Source organism: Oncorhynchus nerka, unplaced genomic scaffold (assembly GCF_034236695.1).
Source record: "Oncorhynchus nerka isolate Pitt River unplaced genomic scaffold, Oner_Uvic_2.0 unplaced_scaffold_1318, whole genome shotgun sequence".
Lineage (NCBI taxonomy): Eukaryota > Metazoa > Chordata > Actinopteri > Salmoniformes > Salmonidae > Oncorhynchus > Oncorhynchus nerka.
In genome coordinates, this window is record NW_027040023.1 from 81995 (window position 1) to 107500 (window position 25506).

The window sequence follows — 25506 nt, forward strand, 5'->3', positions numbered from 1 at the left end:
GGCTGCACAGTAATGTCTCTTATCGATGGCGGTTATGATATCGTTTAGGACCTTGAGCGTGGCTGAGGTGCACCCATGACCAGCTCTGAAACCAGATTGCATAGCGGAGAAGGTACGGTGGGATTTGAAATGGTTGGTAATCTGTTTGTTGACTTGGCTTTCGAAGACCTTAGAAAGGCAGGGTCTGTAGCAGTTTGGGCCTAGAGTGTCACCCCCTTTGAAGAGGGAGATGACCGTGGCAGCTTTCCAATCTTTGGGAATCTCAGACAATACGAAAGAGAGGTTGAACAGGCTAGTAATAGGGGTTGCAACAATTTCGGCAGATAATTTTAGAAAGAGAGGGTCCAGATTGTCTAGCCCAGCTGATTTGTAGGGGTCCAGATTTTGCAGCTCTTTCAGAACATCAGCTATCTGGATTTGGGTGAAGGAGAAATGGTGGGGGCTTGGGCGGGTTGCTTTGGAGGGTGCCAGGCAGTTGACCGGGGTAGGGGTAGCCAGGTGGAAAGTATGGCCAGCCGTAGAGAAATGCTTATTGAAATCCTCAATTATAGTGGATTTATCGGTGGTGATAGGGTGTCCTAGCCTCAGAGCAGTGGGCAGCTGGGAGGAGGTTCTCTTATTCTCCATGGACTTTACAGTGTCCCAGAACTTTTGGGAGTTTGTGCTACAGGATGCAAATTTCTGTTTGAAAAAGCTAGCCTCAGCTTTCCTAACTGCCTGTGTATATTTGTTCCTAACTTCCCTGAAAAGTTGCATATCACGGGGGCTATTCGATGCTAATGCAGAACGCCACAGAATGTTTTTGTGCTGGTCAAGGGAAGACAGGTCTGGAGTGAACCAATGACTATATCTATTCCTAGTTCTACATTTTTTGAATGGAGCATGCTTATTTAAGATGGTGAGGAAGGCGCTTTTAAAGAATTACCAGGCATCCTCTACTGACGGGATGAGGTCAATGTCATTCCAGGATACCCCGGCCAGGTCGATTAGAAAGGCCTGCTCGCAGAAGTGTTTTAGAGAGTGTTTGACAGTGATGAGGATTGGTCATTTGATTGAGGCAGGGATTGCTGAGATCTTGGGCTGCATCTATACCTGGTGCAGCCCTGTGGTTTCACCCTGCTCCAGTCTCTCTAATCTGTTGTCCATCTCTCTATACCCGGTGCACCCCTGTGGTTTCACCCTGCTCCAGTCTCTCTAATCTGTTGTCCATCTCTCTATACCCGGTGCACCCCTGTGGTTTCACCCTGCTCCAGTCTCTCTAATCTGTTGTCCATCTCTCTATACCTGGTGCAGCACTGTGGTTTCACACTGCTCCAGTCTCTCTAATCTGTTGTCCATCTCTCTATACCTGGTGCAGCCCTGTGGTTTCACACTGCTCCAGTCTCTCTAATCTGTTGTCCATCTCTCTATACCTGGTGCAGCCCTGTGGTTTCACCCTGCTCCAGTCTCTCTAATCTGTTGTCCATCTCTCTATACCTGGTGCACCCCTGTGGTTTCACACTGCTCCAGTCTCTCTAATCTGTTGTCCATCTCTCTATACCCGGTGCAGCACTGTGGTTTCACCCTGCTCCAGTCTCTCTAATCTGTTGTCCATCTCTCTATACCTGGTGCAGCCCTGTGGTTTCACACTGCTCCAGTCTCTCTAATCTGTTGTCCATCTCTCTATACCTGGTGCACCCCTGTGGTTTCACACTGCTCCAGTCTCTCTAATCTGTTGTCCATCTCTCTATACCCAGTCTCTAATCTGTGCAGCACTGTGGTTTCACCCTGCTCCAGTCTCTCTAATCTGTTGTCCATCTCTCTATACCTGGTGCACCCCTGTGGTTTCACCCTGCTCCAGTCTCTCTAATCTGTTGTCCATCTCTCTATACCCGGTGCACCCCTGTGGTTTCACCCTGCTCCAGTCTCTCTAATCTGTTGTCCATCTCTCTATACCCGGTGCACCCCTGTGGTTTCACACTGCTCCAGTCTCTCTAATCTGTTGTCCATCTCTCTATACCTGGTGCAGCACTGTGGTTTCACACTGCTCCAGTCTCTCTAATCTGTTGTCCATCTCTCTATACCCGGTGCAGCCCTGTGGTTTCACCCTGCTCCAGTCTCTCTAATCTGTTGTCCATCTCTCTATACCTGGTGCAGCCCTGTGGTTTCACCCTGCTCCAGATAATCTACAGATGTAGGGTCATCATTTGATCACTCTTTTGTTGCTGATAATTTTCCTGATTTACCTAAATTTGCTGAAAAACCCACACTAACACATGATTATATTAACAGTATTGCAATTTAAATGTAACCTACTTTTGGCCAGCTAATAGCCTAACCACCGATCAATCAACATTATGGGCTAAACGTTCAAATCCTGTTGCTTCAGGATTCTTTTGCTGTGACAAATTAAGAGCTTACATCTGTAAAGTGTATATACGTGTATATCAGAGGAGTTGGATACAGCAGAAGACACATTTCAGTCTGGTATGGGTTAATAAAGTATTGTCTTCCTCTACAGGTGCGTTTCCACGGCCGGCTGTTCTATCATGAGGGTTGGCCCTTCTGCATCAACGAGAAGGTGGTCTTACAGCTCGCCCCGCTCCATAAGGTCCGTCTGAAGCAGGAGACTTCTACCTACAGGTGGTTCCTCTGGGCCGCAAGGCTGCCAAGCTGGTCATAAAATGTCTGTCGGCCAGTGGCCAGGCCATCGCAGAGATCCCCATCCCGGAGAGCATGTACGGCAGCGTCTTCACCGCTGACTTCCTGCAGAATGTGACGCGCGAGCGCAACCTCCATCCGCTGCAGAACTGGTTGCTCACCACCGGCACCGTCGTGTTCCGGACGCCGTGGAAGAACGTGGTGAATCCTCTGTTCGTCAGCAGCACGGCAGACACCATCATGCAGACGCGGGCGACAGCACGGGCTTCCGTGGCCAGCTCAGCGCCTGCAGTACCAGTGGATCCACGGGACCCTGGACTCCCACCGCAGTTCCCACGAATCACTACACTCCCAGGGGGCAGACTCTACCTTCTCAGAGCCTGCTATCCTGAGCAGGCGGGTACATGTAATGGACCCCAGCAGCACTAGTTGCAGGTCCCAACAGGATCCCAACCCGGACTTCACCGGATGGAGAACCACAACCAGAACCACAGCCTGAGAGCAGCTCCTGACTCTCACTCCTGCAGCCCACAGACAGACAGGCTGGCTGGAGAGGGTGGTGGTGGTCCGGGGGAGGCCAGTGGGAGGGAGGAGGGCCAGGGTGGGACCAGAGAGAGGACCAGGACCCTGTCATTCAGCACCGACCTCAGTAACCCCAACCCTCGCCGGCCCCGCCACGCCAGGGACTCTGTGTCCTTCGAGACCCGGAGACTGTTCCGTAAGTCCTACATGGAGGCCCTGCAGAACCCCATGAACCTGGGCTCTAGCTCTGAGTCCATCCTGGAGGAAGGACCAGAGCACAGTCCTGCATGCCCAGGTCTCAGCCCCAGAGAAGATGCCTCATCTCCAACTTCGACCCCTGGTACCAGCCCCTCCACCCCCACCACCCAGAGAGAGCAGGGGCTCCGTGGGCTCAGGCTAGGGGGGACTAGGGCATGGCTGGGTGGAGACCCCGACTCCCCCCGACTCTCTCCCAGCATGCCTCTCCTGTACCTCCAGAGGGGTCTGAGGAACGCTGGGGCCCTGGAGACCCGGGCTGAGAGGCGCTCCAAGTCTCTGGAGAGGACTAACAAGGCAGCCCAGGTCAAAGGGCACCGGGCGCGCTCCTCCTCCGGGGGCTCGGCCAGCAGTGGAGTCTTCTCACCAAAGAAGCTGATGAACGGATATGCCCTGCGCTTCGGACGGCTGGACCTGGAGGCTGCCTTCTCCAGCTCAGACAGGAGGAGCAGTGTTAGAGAGGAGACAGGTAGAAAAACCTGATTAGTGTAACATGTGACTGATTAGAATAACATGTGACTGATTAGAATAGCATGTAACTGATTAGTATAACATGTGACTGATTAGATCATAGTATAACATGTGACTGATTAGAATAACATGTGACTGATTAGAATAACAGGTGACTGATTAGAATAACAGGTGACTGATTAGTATAACATGTGACTGATTAGAATAACAGGTGACTGATTAGAATAACAGGTGACTGATTAGTATAACATGTGACTGATTAGAATAACAGGTGACTGATTAGAATAACAGGTGACTGATTAGAATAACATGTGACTGATTAGTATAACATGTGACTGATTAGAATAACAGGTGACTGATTAGAATAACAGGTGACTGATTAGAATAACATGTGACATATTAGTATAAAATGTGACTGATTAGAATAACATGTGACTGATTAGAATAACATGTGACTGATTAGTATAAAATGTGACTGATTAGTATAACATGTGACTGATTAGAATAACATGTGACTGATTAGTATAACATGTGACTGATTAGAATAACATGTGACTGATTAGTATAAAATGTGACTGATTAGTATAACATGTGACTGATTAGAATAACATGTGACTGATTAGTATAAAATGTGACTGATTAGTATAACATGTGACTGATTAGAATAACATGTGACTGATTAGAATAACATGTGACTGATTAGAATAACATGTGACTGATTAGTATAACATGTGACTGATTAGATCATAGTATAACATGTGACTGATTAGAATAACATGTGACTGATTAGAATAACATGTAACTGATTAGTATAACATGTGACTGATTAGAATAACATGTGACTGATTAGAATAACATGTGACTGATTAGTATAACATGTGACTGATTAGTATAACATGTGACTGATTAGTATAACATGTGACTGATTAGAATAGCATGTAACTGATTAGTATAACATGTGACTGATTAGTATAACATGTGACTGATTAGTATAACATGTGACTGATTAGAATAGCATGTAACTGATTAGTATAACATGTGACTGATTAGTATAACATGTGACTGATTAGATAATAGTATAACATGTGACTGATTAGTATAACATGTGACTGATTAGAATAACATGTGACTGATTAGTATAACATGTGACTGATTAGTATAACATGTGACTGATTAGAATAACATGTGACTGATTAGTATAACATGTGACTGATTAGTATAACATGTGACTGATTAGAATAACATGTGACTGATTAGTATAACATGTGACTGATTAGAATAACATGTGACTGATTAGTATAACATGTGACTGATTAGAATAACATGTGAGTGATTAGTATAACATGTGACTGATTAGAATAACATGTAGGGTTTGTCCCACATGGCACCAAAAAGTCTCATAGGTCCGCATGGCCTGAATATTATTATTATAGAGTCTTTGTCAAGGGTATTGTTTTAAACACTGCAGGAGTCAGGTATATAATGATCCCACTCGGGCTGTATAGACCAAGGTTATGGGTTTGACTCCTGGAGTCTGGTATGTAGTGATCCACATGGGCTACATAGACCAAGGTTATGGGTTTGACTCCTGGAGTCTGGTATGTAGTGATCCACATGGGCTGCATAGACCAAGGTTATGGGTTTGACTCCTGGAGTCTGGTATGTAGTGATCCACATGGGCTGCATAGACCAAGGTTATGGGTTTGACTCCTGGAGTCTGGTATGTAGTGATCCACATGGGCTGCATAGACCAAGGTTATGGGTTTGACTCCTGGAGTCTGGTATGTAGTGATCCACATGGGCTACATAGACCAAGGTTATGGGTTTGACTCCTGGAGTCTGGTATGTAGTGATCCACATGGGCTGCATAGACCAAGGTTATGGGTTTGACTCCTGGAGTCTGGTATGTAGTGATCCACATGGGCTACATAGACCAAGGTTATGGGTTTGACTCCTGGAGTCTGGTATGTAGTGATCCACATGGGCTGCATAGACCAAGGTTATGGGTTTGACTCCTGGAGTCTGGTATGTAGTGATCCACATGGGCTACATAGACCAAGGTTATGGGTTTGACTCCTGGAGTCTGGTATGTAGTGATCCACATGGGCTACATAGACCAAGGTTATGGGTTTGACTCCTGGAGTCTGGTATGTAGTGATCCCACATGGGCTGCATAGACCAAGGTTATGGGTTTGACTCCTGGAGTCTGGTATGTAGTGATCCCACATGGGCTGCATAGACCAAGGTTATGGGTTTGACTCCTGGAGTCTGGTATGTAGTGATCCACATGGGCTGCATAGACCAAGGTTATGGGTTTGACTCCTGGAGTCTGGTATGTAGTGATCCACATGGGCTGCATAGACCAAGGTTATGGGTTTGACTCCTGGAGTCTGGTATGTAGTGATCCCACATGGGCTGCATAGACCAAGGTTATGGGTTTGACTCCTGGAGTCTGGTATGTAGAGATCCACATGGGCTGCATAGACCAAGGTTATGGGTTTGACTCCTGGAGTCTGGTATGTAGTGATCCCACATGGGCTGCATAGACCAAGGTTATGGGTTTGACTCCTGGAGTCTGGTATGTAGTGATCCACATTTTATTTTACCTTTATTTAACTAGGTAAGTCAGTTAAGAACAAATTCTTATTTACAATGGTGGCCTACCCCGGCCAAACCTGGACGACGCTGGGACAGTTGTGCGCCGCCCTATGGGACTCACGGCTGGATGTGATACAGTCTGGATTCAAACCAGGGACTGTAGTGACGCCTGCTTGCACTAAGATGTTGCATAGACCAAGGTTATGGGTTTGACTTCTGCTTGGGCTATGTATATGTATTGATTGAAATAGGAGTGAGGTCAGGTGTACTGATAGCTCAGTTTGTTGGAGCTACACCTTTGTCAAAGGTCCAGTCAGTGGGCAAAACTGGTTGAAATTAAATTATCATATAAACCATATTTGCCTTTGAAAAGACATATTTTCAACCAGTTTTTCCTTTGAAAACACATCATTTCTACCAGTTTGCATGTTGGTTTTAGAATGTAACATCAAAAAAGGCAGTAAAAGTCTAAACCAGACAGCTAAGATTTGTGACACTGCGTTGGTGATTAGATTCCTCAACTCAAGCGTTGTCTTCAGTTTGGACAAACACTTTCCCTGGCATTGGGTCCAATAGAGATTGAATCATAACACTGGCTTCTCTCTCACTGTATCAAATGGTGTGGCCTCCGGGCTTGAAAACACGGTTTGTTTCCAGACAGGTTTAATGTTGTGGTTTCAGTGAGTAATTATGACCTGCAGTAATAGGGATCTGACATGAGGGTTATACAGGCCTGTGTTTGTTTGGACTCACTGTTGATATGAGGAGACAGCTTGTAGTTCTCATGTGCTGATTTTGGGTAGTGGTGGGGGAGGGGGTTGTGTGTGTGAGTAGATGCGCTTTCATATGTTATTAGACAGGTATGGCCCATCCCTGGAACAGCTCAGACGTGGTGTTGGACACACACACACACACACACACACACTGTTCTGTTGTTCTGTGCAGGGCAGCGCAGAAGAGTTGGTTTGTGAAAGTGTTTTATGTAGCACTGCCTCTTCCAGGTATTGAAATGTGGAAAGTGTGTGAGTTGATTTAAAGGGATACTTTGGGATGTTGGCAACGAGGCCCTTTATCTACTTCCCCAGAGGCAGATCAACTCCTTTATCTACTTCCCCAGAGTCAGATCAACTCCTTTATCTACTTCCCCAGAGGCAGATCAACTCCTTTATCTACTTCCCCAGAGTCAGATCAACTCCTTTATCTACTTCCCCAGAGGCAGATCAACTCCTTTATCTACGTCCCCAGAGGCAGATCAACTCCTTTATCTACTTCCCCAGAGGCAGATCAACTCCTTTATCTACGTCCCCAGAGGCAGATCAACTCCTTTATCTACTTCCCCAGAGGCAGATCAACTCCTTTATCTACTTCCCCAGAGGCAGATCAACTCCTTTATCTACGTCCCCAGAGTCAGATCAACTCCTTTATCTACTTCCCCAGAGTCAGATCAACTCCTTTATCTACTTCCCCAGAGGCAGATCAACTCCTTTATCTACTTCCCCAGAGGCAGATCAACTCCTTTATCTACTTCCCCAGAGGCAGATCAACTCCTTTATCTACTTCCCCAGAGGCAGATCAACTCCTTTATCTACTTCCCCAGAGGCAGATCAACTCCTTTATCTACTTCCCCAGAGGCAGATCAACTCCTTTATCTACTTCCCCAGAGGCAGATTAACTCCTTTATCTACGTCCCCAGAGGCAGATCAACTCCTTTATCTACTTCCCCAGAGGCAGATCAACTCCTTTATCTACTTCCCCAGAGTCAGATCAACTCCTTTATCTACTTCCCCAGAGGCAGATCAACTCCTTTATCTACTTCCCCAGAGGCAGATCAACTCCTTTATCTACTTCCCCAGAGGCAGATCAACTCCTTTATCTACTTCCCCAGAGGCAGATCAACTCCTTTATCTACTTCCCCAAAGTCAGATCAACTCCTTTATCTACTTCCCCAGAGGCAGATCAACTCCTTTATCTACGTCCCCAGAGTCAGATCAACTCCTTTATCTACTTCCCCAGAGGCAGATCAACTCCTTTATCTACTTCCCCAGAGGCAGATCAACTCCTTTATCTACTTCCCCAGAGGCAGATTAACTCCTTTATCTACTTCCCCAGAGGCAGATTAACTCCTTTATCTACTTCCCCAGAGGCAGATTAACTCCTTTATCTACTTCCCCAGAGTCAGATCAACTCCTTTATCTACTTCCCCAGAGGCAGATTAACTCCTTTATCTACTTCCCCAGAGGCAGATTAACTCCTTTATCTACTTCCCCAGAGGCAGATCAACTCCTTTATCTACTTCCCCAGAGTCGTCAGATCAACTCCTTTATCTACTTCCCCAGAGGCAGATCAACTCCTTTATCTACTTCCCCAGAGGCAGATGAACTGGTGGATACCATTTGTAATTTTCTATGTTCAGTTCGAATGAAGTTTGAGGTTGTTTTGTGAGCCAATGATAACTAGCATTAGCGCAATGGCTGGAAGTCTATGTGTATCTGCTAACACTAGTTAACGCAACTACCTCTAACTTCTTCATTGCCAAAATCCTGAAGAGTTCCTTAAACCCTGTGAAATGACAGACTCAGCAGTTCAGTTGATTTAACCCCGTGAAATAACACAGACTCAGCAGTTCCGCCCAGGGATGGTAGGTTTTCCCTGATTGGTAAAAGATAAGACCATGACCATGTGCCCTGAAAAGGAAAATATCTTGGTCCTATAGATTATAAATACGGCCCAATGAAACATATCATTCCAGAACCCATAACTGTATTTAGTACAACTACCCCACAATGTCAGTATCTCCCTCAACAATGATGGATTTCTGCCTGCCAGGACCTTATGGCAGAGCAATACAACAGTACCAAGCTGAAGCCCATTTTTACACACTGAAAACATAGAGCCACTGAAAACCTAGCTCCACTGAAAACCCAGCTGCACTGAAAACATAGCACCACTGAAAACCTAGAGCTACTGAAAACCTAGCACCACTGAAAACCTAGCACCACTGAAAACCTAGCGCCGTTGAAAACCTAGAGCCACTGAAAACCTAGCGCCGTTGAAAACCTAGAGCCACTGAAAACCTAGCGCCGTTGAAAATCTAGAGCCACTGAAAACATAGCACCATTGAAAACCTGGAGCCCATTGAGACCTTGGTGGACAGGAAACCTCAGAGGATCCTGTAACCAACCAGACATAGGAGGGAAACACACACACACACACACAGTGACGCTAGGTTCACACACACACACACACACACACACACACACACACACACACACACACACACACACACACACACACACACACACACACACACACACAGTGGCGTTCGGTTCATACACACAGTGGCACTAGGTTCACACACACAGTGGCGTTCGGTTCACACACACAGTGGCGCTAGGTTCACACACACAGTGGCGCTAGGTTCACACACACAGTGGCGCTAGGTTCACATACACACAGTGGCGCTAGGTTCACACACACAGTGGCGCTAGGTTCACACACACACACAGTGGCGCTAGGTTCACACACACACACAGTGGCGCTAGGTTCACACACACAGTGGCGTTCGGTTCACACACACAGTGGCGCTAGGTTCACACACACAGTGGCGCTAGGTTCACACACACAGTGGCGCTAGGTTCACACACACACACAGTGGCGCTAGGTTCACACACACAGTGGCGCTAGGTTCACACACACACACAGTGGCGCTAGGTTCACACACACAGTGGCGCTAGGTTCACACACACAGTGGCGCTAGGTTCACACACACAGTGGCGCTAGGTTCACACACACACACAGTGGCGCTAGGTTCACACACACAGTGGCGCTAGGTTCTCACACACACAGTGGCGCTAGGTTCACACACACAGTGAGATGACCTTCCAGTGAATGTGGGACTGGGCTGTGCTCGACTCTGATCCCAGACATATGAGTTGCCTCCTGTACAATAGCATTCATTGTGCCCCCCTCCTCCACGGGGCCTGAATGCAGGGGAAAACCCCTTAACCTGTCCTCATGTAAGGTCCATTCACCTGAGTAACATGAGAACCAGTGAACCAACTGACTTTTTTCAGGACTTTATTCTGAAAACAAAACCCTCCCTCACTTTGAGAAGGGATGGAATTACCCCCATCCACCATGTGAGATGGTAATGGCTGTGGTGACCATTGCTTCATTTTTTTATTTATAGATGTATTATTTCACCTTTATTTAACCAGGTAGGCTAGTTGAGAACACCTTTATTTAACCAGGTAGGCTAGTTGAGAACACCTTTATTTAACCAGGTAGGCTAGTTGAGAACACCTTTATTTAACCAGGTAGGCTAGTTGAGAACACCTTTATTTAACCAGGTAGGCTAGTTGAGAACACCTTTATTTAACCAGGTAGGCTAGTTGAGAACACCTTTATTTAACCAGGTAGGCTAGTTGAGAACACCTTTATTTAACCAGGTAGGCTAGTTGAGAACACCTTTATTTAACCAGGTAGGCTAGTTGAGAACACCTTTATTTAACCAGGTAGGCTAGTTGAGAACACCTTTATTTAACCAGGTAGGCTAGTTGAGAACACCTTTATTTAACCAGGTAGGCTAGTTGAGAACACCTTTATTTAACCAGGTAGGCTAGTTGAGAACACCTTTATTTAACCAGGTAGGCTAGTTGAGAACACCTTTATTTAACCAGGTAGGCTAGTTGAGAACACCTTTATTTAACCAGGTAGGCTAGTTGAGAACACCTTTATTTAACCAGGTAGAACACCTTTATTTAACTAGTTGAGAACACCTTTATTTAACCAGGTAGGCTAGTTGAGAACACCTTTATTTAACCAGGTAGACTAGTTGAGAACACCTTTATTTAACCAGGTAGGCTAGTTGAGAACACCTTTATTTAACCAGGTAGGCTAGTTGAGAACACCTTTATTTAACCAGGTAGGCTAGTTGAGAACACCTTTATTTAACCAGGTAGGCTAGTTGAGAACACCTTTATTTAACCAGGTAGGCTAGTTGAGAACACCTTTATTTAACCAGGTAGGCTAGTTGAGAACACCTTTATTTAACCAGGTAGGCTAGTTGAGAACACCTTTATTTAACCAGGTAGGCTAGTTGAGAACACCTTTATTTAACCAGGTAGGCTAGTTGAGAACACCTTTATTTAACCAGGTAGGCTAGTTGAGAACACCTTTATTTAACCAGGTAGGCTAGTTGAGAACACCTTTATTTAACCAGGTAGGCTAGTTGAGAACACCTTTATTTAACCAGGTAGGCTAGTTGAGAACACCTTTATTTAACCAGGTAGGCTAGTTGAGAACACCTTTATTTAACCAGGTAGACTAGTTGAGAACACCTTTATTTAACCAGGTAGGCTAGTTGAGAACACCTTTATTTAACCAGGTAGGCTAGTTGAGAACACCTTTATTTAACCAGGTAGACTAGTTGAGAACACCTTTATTTAACCAGGTAGGCTAGTTGAGAACACCTTTATTTAACCAGGTAGGCTAGTTGAGAACACCTTTATTTAACCAGGTAGGCTAGTTGAGAACACCTTTATTTAACCAGGTAGGCTAGTTGAGAACACCTTTATTTAACCAGGTAGGCTAGTTGAGAACACCTTTATTTAACCAGGTAGGCTAGTTGAGAACACCTTTATTTAACCAGGTAGGCTAGTTGAGAACACCTTTATTTAACCAGGTAGGCTAGTTGAGAACACCTTTATTTAACCAGGTAGGCTAGTTGAGAACACCTTTATTTAACCAGGTAGGCTAGTTGAGAACACCTTTATTTAACCAGGTAGGCTAGTTGAGAACACCTTTATTTAACCAGGTAGGCTAGTTGAGAACACCTTTATTTAACCAGGTAGGCTAGTTGAGAACAAGTTCTCATTTACAACTGCAACCTGGCCAAGATAAAGCAAAGCAGTGCGACAAAAACAACAACACAAGAGTTACACATGGAATAAACAAACATACAGTCAATACAAGCGTACAGTCATTCATGTCCCCCATGTGATTTCAATGCTTTGTGCCCTCAGTGTATATGTAGGGAATAGGGCACCATTTGGGATGCATCCTATATTTGCTAGTCCAGACCGTTTTGTTCTCCAACAGACAGATATGTGTGGCCAGGTCCTGGCTGCATTGATGGCGTAGAAGGCTGTGAAACGCCATATACAACCCAGGATTACACTGGGTACAATGCAGGAGAGGCTTTGCTCTACATTTATAACTTCCTGACAAAACAAAGCAATGTAGGAAGTTTGCTGCAAACAGAATTACTGGCCGCACAGCCACAGCCAGTCACACAGGAAGTACTACATTTAGTGCCTGAGGACAAAAGGGGGCTAGGCTGGGAAGGGAGAGGCTAAGCTGGGAGGGGCTATGATGGGAGGAGGAACAGGCTGGGAGGGGAGGAGAGAGGCTGGGAGGAGATAGGCCCAGAGGGGAAGGGCTCAGCTCAGAGGGGAGGGGCTAGGCTCAGAGGGGAGGGGCAGGGAGATGCTTGGAGGGACTGGGAGGGGAGGGCTATGCTGGGAAGGGAGAGGCTGAGAGGAGATAGGCTCGGAGGGGAGGGGCTTGGCTCGGAGGGGAGGGACTAGGCTCGGAGGGGATGGGCTAGGACAACACAAGGGGGCCAGTTAGAGATGGTTGTAAACACACTACTCCGAGTCTCATACATGGTTCAGAGACACCCCATCTATACATTCTCTGTCTTCACACATTGACAACTTTGAAGACGTATGAACAATGGCTTTTATGGTCAGGTTTTTATGCCGGGCGTGGCCATATCCTTTGTTGCTTTACTTTCTACCAGGTATTAGATGACCCTGTGAAGGCTGCTGAGGGGAGGACGGCTCATAATAATGTTTGGAATGGAGTGTAATGGAGTGTAATGGCTGGAATGGAGTGTAATGTCTGGAATGGAGTGTAATGGAGTGTAATGGCTGGAATGGAGTGTAATGGCTGGAATGGAGTGTAATGTCTGGAATGGAGTGTAATGTCTGGAATGGAGTGTAATGGAGTGTAATGGCTGGAATGGAGTGTAATGGAGTGTAATGGCTGGAATGGAGTGTAATGGCTGGAATGGAGTGTAATGGAGTGTAATGGCTGGAATGGAGTGTAATGGCTGGAATGGAGTGTAATGGCTGGAATGGAGTGTAATGGAGTGTAATGGCTGGAATGGAGTGTAATGGAGTGTAATGGCTGGAATGGAGTGTAATGGCTGGAATGGAGTGTAATGGCTGGAATGGAGTGTAATGGAGTGTAATGGCTGGAATGGAGTGTAATGGCTGGAATGGAGTGTAATGGAGTGTAATGGCTGGAATGGAGTGTAATGGAGTGTAATGGCTGGAATGGAGTGTAATGGCTGGAATGGAGTGTAATGGAGTGTAATGGCTGGAATGGAGTGTAATGGAGTGTAATGTCTGGAATGGAGTGTAATGGAGTGTAATGTCTGGAATGGAGTGTAATGGCTGGAATGGAGTGTAATGTCTGGAATGGAGTGTAATGGAGTGTAATGGCTGGAATGGAGTGTAATGGAGTGTAATGTCTGGAATGGAGTGTAATGTCTGGAATGGAGTGTAATGGAGTGTAATGTCTGGAATGGAGTGTAATGGAGTGTAATGTCTGGAATGGAGTGTAATGTCTGGAATGGAGTGTAATGGCTGGAATGGAGTGTAATGTCTGGAATGGAGTGTAATGGCTGGAATGGAGTGTAATGGAGTGTAATGGCTGGAATGGAGTGTAATGGAGTGTAATGGCTGGAATGGAGTGTAATGGCTGGAATGGAGTGTAATGGAGTGTCATGGCTGGAATGGAGTGTAATGGCTGGAATGGAGTGTAATGGAGTGTAATGGCTGGAATGGAGTGTAATGGAGTGTAATGGCTGGAATGGAGTGTAATGGAGTGTAATGGCTGGAATGGAGTGTAATGGCTGGAATGGAGTGTAATGGAGTGTAATGGCTGGAATGGAGTGTAATGGCTGGAATGGAGTGTAATGGCTGGAATGGAGTGTAATGGAGTGTAATGGCTGGAATGGAGTGTAATGGAGTGTAATGGCTGGAATGGAGTGTAATGGCTGGAATGGAGTGTAATGGCTGGAATGGAGTGTAATGGAGTGTAATGGCTGGAATGGAGTGTAATGGCTGGAATGGAGTGTAATGGAGTGTAATGGCTGGAATGGAGTGTAATGGAGTGTAATGGCTGGAATGGAGTGTAATGGCTGGAATGGAGTGTAATGGAGTGTAATGGCTGGAATGGAGTGTAATGGAGTGTAATGTCTGGAATGGAGTGTAATGGAGTGTAATGTCTGGAATGGAGTGTAATGGCTGGAATGGAGTGTAATGTCTGGAATGGAGTGTAATGGAGTGTAATGGCTGGAATGGAGTGTAATGGAGTGTAATGTCTGGAATGGAGTGTAATGTCTGGAATGGAGTGTAATGGAGTGTAATGTCTGGAATGGAGTGTAATGGAGTGTAATGTCTGGAATGGAGTGTAATGTCTGGAATGGAGTGTAATGGCTGGAATGGAGTGTAATGTCTGGAATGGAGTGTAATGGCTGGAATGGAGTGTAATGGAGTGTAATGGCTGGAATGGAGTGTAATGGAGTGTAATGGCTGGAATGGAGTGTAATGGCTGGAATGGAGTGTAATGGAGTGTCATGGCTGGAATGGAGTGTAATGGCTGGAATGGAGTGTAATGGAGTGTAATGGCTGGAATGGAGTGTAATGGAGTGTAATGGCTGGAATGGAGTGTAATGGAGTGTAATGGCTGGAATGGAGTGTAATGGAGTGTAATGGCTGGAATGGAGTGTAATGGCTGGAATGGAGTGTAATGGAGTGTAATGGCTGGAATGGAGTGTAATGGAGTGTAATGGCTGGAATTGGGTGAACACATTCTGTGTTTGATGCCATTCAATTCACTCCATTCCGGCGATTATTATGAGCCGTCCTCCCCTCAGCAGCCTCCTCTGCCTGAGTGGTCGGCGACCATCTTGAAGAGGACTATTCACAGTTGAAACCATGAAAAACATTTTAAATACAATTTGAACCCAGGTCCGTGCTGTATATGCTGAGTGTGAGAGCTGCCAGCCTCGTAGCCAGCCTCGTAGCCAGCCTCGTAGCCAGCTCCAGCCAGAGGGATAGGAGAAAGGGAGAAAGTGTGTAAGCTATAACAGTGGTTGGTACCAGTCGGGAACGTCAGGAGCTACATTCCTGTTAGTGGGGCGTTGGGAGTCTGTCTGTGATCCAGAGTTTTATTTTATAGTAGCTGACAGACCTGGGTTCAAATACTATTTGAAATAATTGCACGTATTTTAGCTGGGCTTGACTGAGTTTGCCTAGTGCAAGGGAACCAGTAGAATAGTCCCCGCCCATCTGGCACTCCAGGCAGACTAAAGCAAATGCTAAAAGTATTTGAAAGATTTCAGTTAGTATTTGAACCCAGGCCTGGTATCAGTGAGTCAGACGGAACACCTGGTCTCTGCAGTGACTCAGTCTGGAAGAGCAGTCCCTGATTATACATCCCCCCTCTCTATTTCGCTTTCTCTCTCTCCCTCTCTCCCTCTCTTCCTCTCTCTCCTCTCGCTCTCCCTCTCCCTCTCTCTCCGTCTCTCCCTCTCTCTCCCTCTCTTCCTCTCTCTCCCTCTCTCTCTCCCTCTCTCCCTCTCTCTCCCTCTCTCTCCCTCTCTCTCTCTCGCTCTCTCTCTCTCTCTCTCTCTCCCTCTCTCTCTTCCTCTCTCTCTCCCTCTCTCTCTCTCTCTCTCTCTCTCTCGCTCTCTCCTCTCTCTCTCTCTCTCTCTCTCTCTCTTTCCCTCTCCCTCTCTCTCTCCTCTCGCTCTCTCTCTCTCTCTCGGTCCCTCCCTTCCTTCCTTCCCTCATTCCCTTCCCTCCCTCCCTCTATCTATCTACCCCTGTAGGTGTTTTTTAAATATTTTTCTGGTTGATTCCTAATTAAAGTAGGTTGAATGATGTTTATAGTGTTTTTAGGTTTATGATGTAAGAGATGTACACATTGAGGTGAAATGATGACCTCTTTCTGTGGTCATTTTGTTGAACAGTAAATAGAGTGATTATAATGAATTGGTATTCAGACAGGGGTTTTTATTCCACAGTTTGAACAATAGACACAAACATCAGCACAGGTGCTGAAATGATGCCATGTTTAACAACAGCATACTGTCTGAAATGATACCATGTTTAACAGCAGCATACTGTCTGAAATGATACCATGTTTAACAGCGGCATACTGTCTGAAATGATACCATGTTTAACAGCGGCATACTGTCTGAAATGATACCATGTTTAACAGCAGCATACTGTCTGAAATGATACCATGTTTAACAGCAGCATACTGTCTGAAATGATACCATGTTTAACAGCAGCATACTGTCTGAAATGATACCATGTTTAACAGCGGCATACTGTCTGAAATGATACCATGTTTAACAACAGCATACTGTCTGAAATGATACCATGTTTAACAACAGCATACTGTCTGAAATGATACCATGTTTAACAACAGCATACTGTCTGAAATGATACCATGTTTAACAGCAGCATACTGTCTGAAATGATACCATGTTTAACAGCAGCATACTGTCTGAAATGATACCATGTTTAACAGCAGCATACTGTCTGAAATGATACCATGTTTAACAGCAGCATACTGTCTGAAATGATACCATGTTTAACAGCGGCATACTGTCTGAAATGATACCATGTTTAACAGCGGCATACTGTCTGAAATGATACCATGTTTAACAACAGCATACTGTCTGAAATGATACCATGTTTAACAGCAGCATACTGTCTGAAATGATACCATTTATGTCTTGGTTTTCTTTAGCGATCCATGAAGTTGGCACCAGCACTAACCCCATGCGGCACAGTCAGGATGGAGCACAGTCACACCATCACCCCCCCAAACCTTCTAATGAAGTCCTCATCCAGCTGGCCCCAGCCCCAGGGTCACCCCCTAACTGTCACCTCCCCAACCTGGTGTCAGAGGTCAACCCAGAACTACTGGCCTCTGGGGCCATCATCTTACCTGGTAGGTGACACACACTTACCTGGTAGGTGACACACACACACACACACACACACACACACACACACACACACACACACACACACACACACACACACACACACACACTGGCCTCTTGGGCCATCATACTGTATGAAGTATTTACTCCCATGTGACGTATGAGTGTTAACTCCCATGTGACATATGAAGTGTTTACTGCCATGTGACATATGAAGTGTTAACTGCCATGTGACGTATGAGTGTTAACTGCCATGTGACGTATGAGTGTTAACTGCCATGTGACGTATGAGTGTTAACTGCCATGTGACATATGAAATGTTTACTGCCATGTGACGTATGAGTGTTTACTGCCATGTGACGTATGAGTGTTTACTGCCATGTGACGTATGAGTGTTAACTGCCATGTGACATATAAAACTTGGGGCGCATGTTCTCAGTAGGAGTGGGAATGTTCTATGTGGAATAATAGGAGCCTATTAAATGACTTAGACTGGATCAGATGTGTGTAAGAGGAGATGCCATCCTGAACTAAAGCAGTATGTTGAGCTGTGCTGTGGGGCCTGGGATGATGACAAACACTTAACAACAGACAGGTCACTTTCTCCACGTCCCAAATAGCAACCTACAGTGTTCCCTTTGTAGTGCACTACTTTTGAACAGGGCCCATAGGACTTTGGTCAAAATGTAGCGCACTACTTTATATAGAGATTAGGGTACCATTTGGGAAGCAACCATAAGGTCTACTTGCCTATGAGTGAACGCTGACCCTCCCCCCCTCTCTCTCTTCCAGGTAACAGAGACCTCAGCGGGCGGGCGGTGCTGCAGGTGTGCACGCGGGGGAGGGTGTGGGCTGGGGAGAGCTGCACGGCCAAAGACCTCACCTGTCTTCTGGGTTACTACTATTCAACGCTCAGGTCAGTCAGTCAACCAGCCGCACTCAGGTTTCATCTGCTGAATCCCCATCCAGGCTTTAGTTACTAGATGGTGTTCCTTTTAAGGGGGCAATCTGGGATTCAAACAATAACAAAGTAGGCACCCCAACACTTTTTGGTAAACAGCTAAGAAATGGGTCTGAAGCCACTATTATAGTACTGTAGTACTGTTATAGTATAGTACTGTAGTAATGGTTTCGTATAGTACTATAGTAATGTTATAGTATAGCGTAACCACTCTCATAATGGGGCTATATATATATATATATATATATATATATATATATATATTATATATATATATATATTATTTAACCCTTATTTTACCAGGTCATTTGACTGAGAACACATTCTGATGTACAGCAACGACCTGTGGAATAGTTACAGGGGAGAGATGACGCAAGGACTAACCATTTGATCACCCTGATGGGTTTTGTTTCTGGTTTCAGGAGCGAGAGGCGTGACCAAGGCCTTACGGTGCTAGTGGACACCAGGAGACAGCAGCCCAGTCCTGCTCTGTTCTCGTCTCTGTCTGGACTGCAGGTGAGAGCTTTCTAATGACAATACTATTGTCTGCATCCCGAATGGCACCCTATTCTATCTACAGTGTAGTGCACTACTTTTGACCATAGGACCCATAGGGCTCTGGTCAAAAGTAGTACACTATAATATAGAGATTAACATGCTATTTGGGACTCAATCATCTCTTCCTGAACTCCAGGTATGAGCTTTCAATGGAAAATAACATGTCATCACAACCTCGTCCCACATGAACGATCCTCAGGCGGCTTCTTTACGTCCTCTGATTCTTAACAATGTTTTCCTGGTGTTAAGGAATGTTATTTCACTGTCACTAGACTCTAGTATTGTACAATAGTAATGTTATAGTATAGTACTATAGTGATGTTATAGTATAGTACTATAGTAATGTTATAGTATAGTACTATAGTAATGTTTAGTATAGCACTATAGTAATGTTATAGTATAGTACTATAGTAATGCTATAGTATAGTACTGTAGTAATGTTATAGTATAGTACTATAGTAATGTTATAGTATGTTACTGCAGTAATGTTTCAGTATAGCACTATAGTAATGTTATAGTATAGTACTATAGTAATGTTATAGTATAGTACTGCAGTAATGTCATAGTATAGTACTGCAATAATGTTTTAGTATAGCACTATAGTAATGGTATAGTACAGTACTGTAGTAATGTTATAGTATAGTACTGCAGTAATGTTATAGTATAGTACTATAGTATTGGTATAGTATAGTACTGTAGTAATGTTATAGTATAGTACTGAAGTAATGTTATAGTATAGTACTGCAGTAATGTTATAGGATAGTACTGTAGTAATGTTACAGTATAGTACTATAGTAATGTTATAGTATAGTACTATAGTAATGTTATAGTATAGTACTACAGTAATGTTATAGTATAGTACTGTAGTAATGTTATAATATAGTACTATAGTAATGTTATAGTATAGTACTGTAGTAATGTTATAGTATAGTACTATAGTAATGTTATAGTATAGTACTATAGTAATGCTATAGTATAGTACTATAGTAATGTTATAGTATAGTAATATAGTAATGTTATAGTATAGTACTATAGTAATGTTATAGTATAGTACTGCAGTAATGTTATAGTATAGTACTATAGTAATGTTATAGTATAGTAGTATAGTAATGTTATAGTATAGTACTGCAGTAATGCTATGGTATAGTACTGTAGTAATGGTATAGTATAGTACTATAGTAATGTTATAGTATAGTACTATAGCAATGTTATGGTATAGTACTATAGCAATGTTATAGTATAGTACTATAGTAATGTTATAGTATAGTACTATAGTAATGTTATAGTATAGTACTATAGTAATGTTATAGTATAGTACTGTAGTAATGTTATAGTATAGTACAGCACTGTAGTAATGTTATAGTATAGTACTATAGCAATGTTATAGTACTGTAGTAATGTTATAGTATAGTACTATAGTAATGGTATAGTATAGTACTGCAGTAATGTTATAGTATAGTACTATAGTAATGGTATAGTATAGTACTGTAGTAATGTTATAGTATAGTACTATAGTGATGTTATAGTATAGTACTATAGTGATGTTATAGTATAGTACTATAGTAATGCTATAGTATAGTACTATAGTAATGTTATAGTATAGTAATATAGTAATGTTATAGTATAGTACTATAGTAATGTTATAGTATAGTACTGTAGTCATGTTATAGTATAGTACAGTACTGTAGTAATGTTATAGTATAGTACTATAGCAATGTTATAGTATAGTACTGTAGTAATGTTATAGTATAGTACTATAGTAATGTTATAGTATAGTACTGTAGTAATGTTATAGTATAGTACTATAGTAATGTTATAGTATAGTACTATAGTAATGTTATAGTATAGTACTATAGTAATGCTATAGTATAGTACTATAGTAATGTTATAGTATAGTAATATAGTAATGTTATAGTATAGTACTATAGTAATGTTATAGTATAGTACTGCAGTAATGTTATAGTATAGTACTATAGTAATGTTATAGTATAGTACTGTAGTAATGTTATAGTATAGTACTATAGTAATGTTATAGTATAGTACTGCAGTAATGTTATAGTATAGTACTATAGTAATGTTATAGTATAGTATTATAGTAATGTTATAGTATAGTACTGCAGTAATGCTATGGTATAGTACTGTAGTAATGGTATAGTATAGTACTATAGTAATGTTATAGTATAGTACTATAGCAATGTTATGGTATAGTACTATAGCAATGTTATAGTATAGTACTATAGTAATGTTATAGTATAGTACTATAGTAATGTTATAGTATAGTACTATAGTAATGTTATAGTATAGTACTGTAGTAATGTTATAGTATAGTACAGTACTGTAGTAATGTTATAGTATAGTACTATAGCAATGTTATAGTATAGTACTGTAGTAATGTTATAGTATAGTACTATAGTAATGGTATAGTATAGTACTGCAGTAATGTTATAGTATAGTACTATAGTAATGGTATAGTATAGTACTGTAGTAATGTTATAGTATAGTACTATAGTGATGTTATAGTATAGTACTATAGTAATGTTATAGTATACTACTGTAGTACTGTTATAGTATAGTACTATAGTAATGTTATAGTATAGTACTGTAGTTGGCACAGCACATATTTCTTCTTTACTATTGTTTTTCCGTCCCTTTCTTGGTCTGGAGAAGGTTGATTTCTGGAGAAGGTTGATTTCTGGAGAAGGTTGATTTCTGGAGAAGGTTGATTTCTTGAGAGGCACTTTGATTTCTGTGTAGTGACTTGGTCCATCACATTTCACATGCAGAAAGGCTGGGCTTCAGGGCTAGTGGGGAAGACCTGTTCTTACTTGTCTGTTAACACACACACAGACATGCACATACTCCTTTGCCAAAAAAGCACTTGTCAAATTTGCGGTTTTACATGTAAGAAAACTCCAATGTTTGTAAAAAAAGTCAATGTAAACAAACACTGTGTCGCTTCAAAACATGGTTACAACTATTTGACATCATGGATGGTCAGTCCTTGCATCCATAGCATATGGATTTGAGAGTGGTTGCATTTCTCCAGATCCATCCCTCAACTGTTTATTGTGGCGGTGAGAACACTGTTGGTGATTAAATGAAAGATGGCCGCTTTAAGCACCTTTCATAGAGTTATGGTGTTATTATGTGGTGCAGTCCTTCAGTTAGAGTTACTTTAGAAGCAAAACTTCTGAAGTTGAGAACAGAATTATTAGTATTCCAAACAAAAATAATGATGTTGAAAACAAAACTAAAACCCCAAGGTATTGATGGCAAAACTAAAACCCCAAGGTATTGATGGCAAAACTAAAACCCCAAGGTATTGACGGCAAAACTAAAACAACCAAGGTATTGATGGTAAAACTAAAACCCCAAGGTATTGATGGCAAAACTAAAACATTTACATTACATTACATTACATTTAAGTCATTTAGCAGACGCTCTTATCCAGAGCGACTTACAAATTGGTGCGTTCACCTTATGACATCCAGTGGAACAGCCACTTTACAATAGTGCATCTAAATCTTTTAAGGGGGGTGAGAAGGATTACTTTATCCTATCCTAGGTATTCCTGAAAGAGGTGGGGTTTCAGGTGTCTCCGGAAGGTGGTGATTGACTCCGCTGTCCTGGCGTCATGAGGGAGTTTGTTCCACCATTGGGGGGCCAGAGCAGCGAACAGTTTTGACTGGGCTGCGCGGGAACTGTACTTCCTCAGTGGTAGGGAGGCGAGCAGGCCAGAGGTGGATGAACGCAGTGCCCTTGTTTGGGTGTAGGGCCTGATCAGAGCCTGGAGGTACTGAGGTGCCGTTCCCCTCACAGCTCCGTAGGCAAGCACCATGGTCTTGTAGCGGATGCGAGCTTCAACTGGAAACCCCAAGGTATTGATGGTAAAACTAAAACCCCAAGGTATTGATGGCAAAACTAAAACCCCATTATGTTACCCTGGCCTCTCCTTATGTTACACTGGCCTCTCATTATGTTAACCTGGCCTCTCCTTATGTTACCCTGGCCTCTCATTGTGTTACCCTGTCCTCTCCTTATGTTACCCTGGTCTCTCATTATGTTACCCTGGCCTCTCATTATGTTACCCTGGCCTCTCCTTATGTTACCCTGGCCTCTCATTATGTTACCCTGGCCTCTCATTATGTTACCCTGGCCTCTCCTTATGTTACCCTGGCCTCTCATTATGTTAACCTGGCCTCTCCTTATGTTACCCTGGCCTCTCCTTATGTTACCCTGGCCTCTCATTGTGTTACCCTGTCCTCTCCTTATGTTACCCTGGTCTCTCATTATGTTACCCTGGCCTCTCCTTATGTTACCCTGGCCTCTCCTTATGTTACCCTGTCCTCTCCTTATGTTATCCTGGCCTCTCCTTATGTTAACCTGGCCTCTCATTATGTTACCCTGGCCTCTCATTGTGTTACCCTGTCCTCTCCTTATGTTACCCTGGTCTCTCATTATGTTACCCTGGCCTCTCATTATGTTACCCTGGCCTCTCCTTATGTTACCCTGGCCTCTCATTATGTTACCCTGGCCTCTCATTATGTTACCCTGGCCTCTCCTTATGTTACCCTGGCCTCTCATTATGTTAACCTGGCCTCTCCTTATGTTACCCTGGCCCTCCTTATGTTACCCTGGCCTCTCATTGTGTTACCCTGGCCTCTCCTTATGTTACCCTGGTCTCTCATTATGTTACCCTGGCCTCCTTATGTTACCCTGGCCTCTCCTTATGTTACCCTGTCCTCTCCTTATGTTATCCTGGCCTCTCCTTATGTTAACCTGGCCTCTCATTATGTTACCCTGGCCTCTCATTATGTTACCCTGGCCTCTCATTATGTTACCCTGGCCTCTCCTTATGTTAACCTGGCCTCTCATTATGTTACCCTGGCCTCTCATTATGTTACCCTGGCCTCTCCTTATGTTACCCCATTATGTTACCCTGGCCTCTCATTATGTTAACCTGGCCTCTCCTTATGTTAACCTGGCCTCTCATTATGTTACCCTGGCCTCTCCTTATGTTACCCTGGCCTCTCCTTATGTTACCCTGGTCTCTCATTATGTTACCCTGGCCTCTCCTTATGTTACCCTGGCCTCTCCTTATGTTACCCTGGCCTCTCCTTATGTTACCCTGGCCTCTCCTTATGTTACCCTGGCCTCTCCTTATGTTAACCTGGCCTCTCATTATGTTACCCTGGCCTCTCCTTATGTTACCCTGGCCTCTCCTTATGTTACCCTGGCCTCTCCTTATGTTACCCTGGCCTCTCCTTATGTTACCCTGGCCTCTCCTTATGTTACCCTGGCCTCTCCTTATGTTACCCTGGCCTCTCATTATGTTAACCTGGCCTCTCATTATGTTACCCTGGCCTCTCCTTATGTTACCCTGGCCTCTCCTTATGTTAACCTGGCCTCTCCTTATGTTAACCTGGCCTCTCCTTATGTTACCCTGGCCTCTCATTATGTTACCCTGGCCTCTCCTTATGTTACCCTGGCCTCTACTTATGTTATCCTGGACTTTTGCTTTCTTTGCCTTGTCACCAGCTGGAGGTTTTGTCCCATTCATTGTAGCAGTCCTGCTCGGTCCCTGGGTGTAGTTGGAAGTGGTGAAAAGTAATCCTGTGGAAAAGAGTTCAAACACATTTTTTTCCACGTGATTTGTTCACACGTGCGTTCTGAAAACCACTTGTTTTCACACACACACACACGCACGCACGCACGCACGCACGCACGCACGCACGCACGCACGCACGCACACACACACACACACACACACACACACACACACACATATGTACACCTACAGTACACACGCGGATGGGTCCGCCAGCATCCAGCCTGCACACAACAGGCACATGAAGAGTTATGGTTTTATAATGATGATATATTGTGGTGTTTTAGTGCATGTAGCGCCCACCTCCCAATACTGTACATGTCCATTTGTGTTGCTTTTCCCCCAGGCTTTATTACCAAATGCACTTTACTCCGTCCTGCTACTTGTGGACAAGGAGACAACTATCAAGCCTGAAAGAGACATGACTACTGTGCAGGTAAAGTATTAAATAATGACCCATGTGCTGTGATATTTGCATTGAGCGTTCTTGTCTAATTCAAGACTTCAAATCACATATCTTGGGAGTATTTCTTACATTCCCACGGCAACCAGAACCCTAACATTTTCCACACGCAGTGATTAACACAATGTAACATCAGGAAGGATACAGCATTATCACAGGCGCCTCCTAGTCTATTCAGATACACCGAGGCTATTGTGTTGAGTCGTCGCTAGCAGCCTGTCAATGTCAGGTCCTTGACCAGAGTATGAGTCTGAGTGAGGCAGTACGTGTGTGTGTGTTTAGCGTGTAGCATGTCACGTCCTTGACCTGAGTATGAGTCTGAGTGAGGTAGTACGTGTGTGTGTGTTTAGCGTGTAGCATGTCAGGTCCTTGACCTGAGTATGAGTCTGAGTGAGGTA

At 43.8% G+C, this 25506-nt stretch overlaps 1 pseudogene; it reads left to right on the forward strand.

The window, feature by feature from the left end:
- LOC135568930 (pleckstrin homology domain-containing family G member 4B-like) overlaps nucleotides 1-25506 on the forward strand; it is a 105584-nt pseudogene that overhangs the window by 55648 nt on the left and 24430 nt on the right.